This window comes from Pinus tabuliformis, chromosome 7 (assembly GCF_031772625.1).
Source record: "Pinus tabuliformis cultivar Carrire ecotype Pingquan chromosome 7, CPIR1, whole genome shotgun sequence".
NCBI classification, from domain to species: Eukaryota; Viridiplantae; Streptophyta; class Pinopsida; order Pinales; family Pinaceae; genus Pinus; species Pinus tabuliformis.
In genome coordinates this window covers 607670436-607678576 of record NC_142293.1, presented here as the reverse complement: position 1 = coordinate 607678576, position 8141 = coordinate 607670436, and positions in this window count along the sequence as shown.

The following is an 8141-nucleotide window of genomic DNA, read 5'->3' as shown; positions in this document are numbered from 1 at the left end:
TGGAATGGACGGCTTCTAGGCTTATTTAACGTATAGAGTATAAATACTTAGACAATAGTATCTATGAAAGATCGTCTATCTCGGCGGTAGCAATATATGATTTGCATCTCAAGAACAAACATTCTGAGTATAATTTTTTAAATAGATTGATAGAGTGCATCAGGTAATTCTATGATTGATTTTATATAATCAGACAAAATATGCGTAATTTTTTTATAAAAATTATCTAAATATTTTAGAATATGGAGTGATTATCATGGCCTGGAGGTTGAGGAATTCCCTAGGCCATTAAAAGTGACCGAAATTTTGCAATTTTTTTTAAATATATGGTAGTAATATTGTTTTGATGGTAAAAATAGATTCAATATTATTAAAAACCTTTAAAACACCCAAAATCTTAATTTAACATCCTTAACTTAAATTCACAAAAATTCCTAATCTTACTAAAACTTCCATAATTTTCGGTAAAAGTTAATTAAATTATAACAATTTTAATTTTATATTATGATTTACAATAATTGTAATCCTATATTAACTTCTTCTTTCTTGTGACGGTGTGAATTTTTAACCACATATGCCAAATAGGAGAATACACTGGAAACTCCAGTTTTAAAGCGAGAAAATTTAGAAATCTCCATATTTAAAACGATAGCGTTGGGCAGATAGGTATTTGTTGAAAAAGAATATTATTTTGTCATGATGTTTTCTTGGTAGGTTGAAATACCAGAAGCCAAGGTTTCAAGCCAAGACCTTTCTAGGTTATGTAATCTATAACATAACCTATATGTTATAGGTTTTTGGAAGTTTCTAGTTATATTTTTCTATTTAATTTGTTTAAAATTTAATAGGAATTTATTAAAATCATAATTATTGTTTAAAATTTAGTAGGAATTTATTAAAATTATAATTTTTTATTTTTAATTTTGTTTAAAATTCATTAAAATTTATGATTTTTTTTATAATATTGGAATTTTTTAAAATACTGTATCTATATATACCATTAAAATTTCATTTAAAATTATAAACATCAAAATTTAACCGACCATAAGGTAAAAAAATAATAATAATAACTAATGTTATATGAAGTAAAATGACACTTGTGTAAATGAAATGGAGAGTGCGTTGAATTTTCATCAATGATGGATGGCTGGTGATTAAGATGTAAAGGAAAACAGGAAGATGTGTGAGAGAAGAAAATGCACATAAACTAGCAATATGTAGATGAGCGTAATTGTTTAATTTAAATTGTGGTTGATTAAGACAATTACAAGGAGAGGTTGGAACAGTTCATCCATGTTGAAATCTGCAACTTCTGCTACTCGAACTCTGATTCCATACCTATTTACACAAAACTCCGATGTTGAAACCAATCTAAAATGCTATCTTCTTACTCTAGGAACAAAACAAAACTAGTTACCCCAAGGGTCGTAACCGAAAAGCCCTGACAGCGCTGAATAGGACTTACTACCCGAACCTCATAACAAGAATACTTAACAGAACACAATTTATATTTATATTTTCAGGACGGTAATAGTGTTAGGAGTCATGATTGTAAACCAAACCCGTAGGTGTTAGTAAACAGACAGATTGTTAGATTTAAGCACTTGCTACGAAATACGCCACAAACACACCGGAGCGTTGAATTAACACCAACGGGGAGCGCAACAATCTCCCCCCTCAAAGCGAGCCAAGTGTGTTTCGAATTCGAGACGTTTGGCTCCGATACCACTTGTTGGAGTCATGATTGCCCTTACACAAACCCGCAGGTGTTAGTAAACACACACATCGCTAGATTTAAGCGAATTCGAGACGTTTGGCTCCGATACCACTTGTTGGAGTCATGATTGCCCTTACACAAACCCGCAGGTGTTAGTAAACACACACATCGCTAGATTTAAGCACATGCCATGAAACACATGGGAACATTGGATTAACACCCCCATTTATGGGGAGCGCAACAAACAGAACATGCATAACAACACTGAATGACGAATTTCTTTGTTTTCTATTCAGAACAATGATTATGGCCTGAATATGTTAGTCTAATTAATATATAAAATAGTTTTTTATTGGATTCATTAATATTTGAAAATATATTTTCCAAATATTTTTGTAATTGAAAATATATTTTTGAATATATAAATAGATTTAATACTGTAAAAAATTTGGAGACACTAAAATTAAACAAATTAAATTTAATTTTTTAAAAATTTATACCCAATTTTAATTAAAATTAAACAGAAAAATATTCTTAAAAAAATTGTTCCTAAACTACAAATCTAGACGAGAAAAAACATTTCAATGGATGATTCATGTGACTTTACGCCTTGTACCAGCGCCCCAATCGGTCTTGACCTTCATGAACTGCCATAGGCGAAGGGAGAATTGAAGGCTAATAAAATGTTGTTCCAAATTAATTGCGTTTTGTCCCTTAACGTACTTCATCCACCATTGGCATTATCAGTTCAATGTGTCAATTCTGCTCTCCTTAGATAGCTCACTCTAATCTTTGGCCCCCTCTTTTTAATAATTTTCGTTACTTTTCTTTTCTACCAAGGAAGGTATCTTTTCCGTTTGTTGCTTTTTTCTTGGCCGATGGGCATATTCTTCTCTCTTTGAATGTTGATATGCACGCCATCCCTCACTGGTGAAAAGCCAACGAATTCCTTATGATGCCATCTTTTCCTTTTCCTTCAGTGCAGGTCCCCGATGTTTGCTTGTCACTTAAAGTTTTCCTTATGATGCCATCTTTTCCTTTTCCTTCAGTGCAGGTCCCCGATGTTTGCTTGTCGCTTAAAGTTTGATGTTGATGTCTTCTTGATCTTTTGCTTTTGCTTTCACTTTGTGTAGAAAAAGCAAAAGATGAATTGCGGGATGAACACGCAATACACGAAGGTAGTCTTCGTCTTCATCTTATTGTGGATCCGACATGATATTCTACATGTCGCTGGTTTGCCTGTGAATAAATGCATTTTCTTTTCCGAGGGATCTTCTTCTTTCCCTTTACAGCATCAGCTATCCATCACTGCTTAGAGCCCAAGGCACTCTTCGTTCTTTTTCATTTTACTCAATCATTGCTTTATTTCCTAATTTGTCTATTAATTATTATTTTCGTCCATGTACTGGTTTGCGTATGTAGGAAGGTTTAATGCCCAATGAAGGTCTTCCTAATTGGCTTTTTAAGTAGGAAAACAAAAATGACATCACTTGTTAATTTTACATGAGAAGCTGATTTCTGTTTCAAGAGATACTGACCTATGTGAGGAAGACCATCATTTAAAAATGAAGTGTTCTAAATCTATTCCAATTTTGCTTACTACGTTTAATATATATATATATATATATATATATTTTGGATTTAATAATTTGAGTCTTACTTGTAATTTAGATTTAATAATTTGAATCTTATATATAATATAGTCTATGAAATTAATAGTTTCTTTTTTTTCCTGTTTCAAAACTTATGTGGTGTTTGCCACATCTATATGTCATGGCTTTGCAAATTCTCAACTTTACATAAATTAAATGGCACATAAGTGTTTTGATAGTTATCAAGCTTTACCGCTCATTTAAAAATTTCAAATCTTAATTACCTGTGCAAAAATGTAACATACTATTAAATGATTTCAAACATTGATCATTGTTTATTAGACTACCTAAACACAAGCATAGGTACATGGATATATAAAAGGGGTATAAATTATTTTGACTTATTTCCATATCAATGGTTCTAAATCTATGTTTTATTGGGGTCCAATGTATATTTGTCTTAAAATACTTCACATTAGCATTAATTTAAATCCTTGCAATGTATATATAACTAACGAGTTGTCTTTAGTATGACTTTTTGCGAGCTTTTCTAGTGGCTTTTTCCAGTGTAATTTCTCTAAAATCTAGCAGGAATTTATTGAAATGACAAGCTTGATGGGTAATCCCTGCACAATCGAAGTGCCCTAGGGGTTTTTAAGGTTGTTGAATCCATATATACAGTCAAAAAACTAGTTTAAATAACACAAATCAAGATTTCACCTCAATTGTTTCCACAAGATTTTGGCACCAAAAAGTCCAAAAAATCACACTAAAGACAAATCCTATAACTAAAAATGGATATTGACAATTTTATATTAGTTGCTTTGGCTTATTTTCATATTTTCTATTGCCTAAGTTTAAAATTTCTTCACTTCTATAGTTTTGTATTTTAGCTGCCATTCTCATGTCACCACCTATACCTACAACAATCATACCACCACCACATCTGAACTCAATTTTCCTTATATTGCTAGTTCTATTATTCTCTCAATCCACTCTTCACGTCTTTCCAATATTATTGTAACATTGCTCGTTAAAAATCCATGTAAAAATATATAATACCACGGTCATGGGACACTTAATCCAAGATGAATGGTGGGAAAAACATCCTAGTAGGTGTTCATTCGGTTTATTATGGCTAAGGCTTTGGGGAGACAGAAAGGAATTTTAGCACATTTATTTATGAAAATAATGGAAATTAGGAGAAAATTAAAGTGAAAGGTCCTATGTCGCATGTAAGGAGAAAAATGAAGGAAAATAATGGAAATAGAAGAAAATAGAGGCGTCATCAATAAAAAGGCTTCTAAGGATTAATGGGCAAGCTTAGTCAGTGTAAGCTGGGTGAGTTTAGTTTTGGTTTTGGTGGAGCTCTCTTCTATTCTCTCTCATACTCTTGGATACTTAGAGTTTTCTTGGCACACTCTAGGAGAGTGTGGCATACTTGGATTTTTGGAGCAGGAAGGAAACAGAAGACCAGGAAAGCGCAAGAGAATATCGAGATCAACAGTTACAACATATTTTCCTTGTAGGTACCGAGTTGCATGCATGTTTTCCTCAATAGTTTTGGCATGCATGTGGTTTATTGGTCACGATCTATCACTGCGATGGAGGATTGCCTGGATTGATAGTGGATTTTCCTAGTCTTGCCATTTCCTGGATAACCATGGTGATTGTGGGTTTATTTCTTTGTTATTTTTTTTGGTTCTCATGTTTCATTTACCTTGGGTTGATTCATTAGTTCATGGAGTCTTGGTTGGACAAACACTCTGGAAGCCTTGTTATAGCTTGGGTTGAGTTACTAGTCTTGGAAGCCTTGGTTGGACAAACACTCTAGAAGCCTTGTAACACTTGGTTTTAATTACTAGTTCTAGAAGCTTTGGTTGGACAAACGCTCTGGAAGCCCTTGGTGGGTTTAGTTACTAGTCTTGGAAGCCTTAATTGGACAAATGCTCTAGAAGTTCGACAACAATTGTGGGTTGAGTTACTAGTCCTGAAAGCCTTGGTTGGAAAAGCACTCTAGAAGCCCGACAACAGTTGTGGCTTGAGTACCTAGTCCTAGAAGCTAAGTTGGAACAAACACTCTAGAACCCTAGAAGGCTTGGGTTGAGACCAATCCGATGATGGATTGGGAAGTTTAATTGTGAGGTGGAATCATTGTTCGATATATAATATGAAATCCAATATTCATGCTTGGAATATGGCACGGGGGTGAATGAATGAAGAAAAATTTAACTCAGCCAATCTACGGCCGTGTGGAACATGCTAGTCCAATAGTAGTTTGGCTTTTGCATTACTAATATGAGGTTATTTCTCCTGGTTATCTCATGAGTATGTACTAGTTTATATGTGGATTATATGGTTGTTGTCTCCTTGGTATTTCTATTGTTATTATGCTAGTTATGAATATGTATTATGATAGTGGCTATGTATGGATCTCATCATATTTTTACTTGTACATGAATGAACAATGTATCTATGGCCCAATGGATGATAATGCAACTAAACTGATAAGGAAACAATTTGTCATCACGAATCTCAGATAGGTATGAGACCCCTATGCTCAAATATATTGTTTACTCATGTTGATTACATTAATGCCAAGTGTTTGAGAGAATGTTAGTCCCGATTATGGATGGTCAAGCCTAGTCCTAGAGTTAGATTTTGGTTTATTATTATTATCATCATGTTTTTAATGCATTCCAGAAGTTACAACATGTTCACGGTAGTGGCTAGAATACTAGGCTTGAAAAGTGCCTTAAATTCCCTGGACTCTGGCACAAGTCTACTAGAAATAGTCCCTAGATGCAGACATGCGTGCTTGTGGGAGCGTCCAAAACTCTCTCGATGCTAGCATGCCCATAGCATGGGAGCGTTCAAAGGTTTAATAGCCTAAAAACTCAATGGGACCAAGGGGCTGGTTAGCAGAAAGGTTGGGATGGTTACTAAGGGTCTATTGCTGATGTTGAAGGTCTATATGGTGTGTTTCCGTCGATTCCACTTCCTTAATGTTACTTGAGAGGTCGAATCATATCATAGTAACTTATCATCACATGTTTACCCTAGTTGGTCGGTTACTTGGGTAGATGTGCGAAGAGGATGTTATAGAGTGGTATAAGAGCATGGTTCACCCCTCGGACAGGATGTGCTATGTGTTTGTTGGTGATGCAGTCATGTCGGTTCCATAGGTGTTCCTTATTCTTGTAGTCCATGTGCTTGTTGCATTTGCATGATGTTGATTATGGTTGTAGTGATTTCATCATGTGAAGGTTGATGGTATTGTCGTGGGATGTGTCGTCATGAGTGTATGATTGTATATGAATTTATTATGCATGTTGCTTTCTATATGTTGTTATGCATGTATTGTCACGGTGAAGGTTGTTGTGCATAAGGTCATTGTTTGAAATTAGGTCATCATGATGATATTTTTATGTTATGATGCTAATGATTTAGCTAAGATAGAGTAGAGGAAGCAGATCATCAAAGTGAAGTTGCAACATTGGACCTCGAGGCAAGAGCATGTTGTCATGCAGGTTTGTATGTTGGGCATGAGGGTATGTAGGTTGAGGATTGTTATATGCATTATAGTTATGCCCATGCCTTTCATTCTATTGATGTTATGGTTACATACATGATAGATTCAAGTTGATTAGTGCAGTCATATGCGCATGTGTAAGATAGTCATGAATGATACACGGGGGCCTCACTAGGAGAGAAATACCATACCACGTGGGTTCATATTGTGGGATATAAATTAAGCAAAAAATTACATAATATATTGGGGATATATCGGGGGTAAAGGGTTTTTATATAAGAAGGTATAAAAATGGAGCTCGAAAGATATAAAAGGGTATAAAAAATGTTAATTAAACAATGGATACCTACAATATCTAGTGAAAGTAGGGGTTTTTTAAATTGGGAAGGTGTATTGGGTTCATATTGGTAGGGGGTTTAGTAATGTGATTTTTAGAGGTATTTTCTAATATCTAGTGAAATTAAGGGTATTTTTTAATATGCCACGAACGCACATGATATGTCAGAGGTTCACTGGGTGAAGCCCTCATGGAATGATAGTAAGATGTGGTTGTATGCATTGCTATTGTTGTTTTAGTTATATAACTTGATGCTAATGTTATATGTGGTTGTTGAGTATGTTATAGGTTAACTTGTTGTTATATGATAGTTAGCTTGATTATTAGGTTATATGTCATTGATGAGCATGATATATAACTTGTTTTTATATGCTAATAACTTGATGATTAGGGTTATAGCATTAGTATCCTAATGTTATATATATCATACTAAGTTTGATTGGTCTATGCATATGGTTAGGGTTATGACATTCAGGTATGAGTCAACTTATTTGTTACATTGTGTTGTGCTAATCTAGACTCATCGTACATATGTGATTGTTATGCATGAATGATAAATGGATATGAGCTTATGATGTGAACATGTTAGTTAGTTATTGTCATGGATATCATGACCTTATTTATCTTTGAGTTGATATGTCATAAAATTATATCGTACTAACTAGATTTATTGTGCAGATAAGATAGCCTCCCCTGAGATACATTAAAGTATGAACTTTCTTATGTCATCTATCTTGTGCTTGAATATTTGATTATGTCGTTCAATTGGTGTTTGAATGTTGGTGTCTATTTTGTTGCCTGTCCATTGTTGGACTGTTTGACTACTTGCATGATATGAGTTTGTGTCTCTAAGATTTATTGAATGAATGATCTAGTTTTAAGATGGTTTTACTAACACATATGTGTTAAGATAACTAACATGTACTTGAGTGTAATAGGTGACAGTTGTATTATTATGTCTAA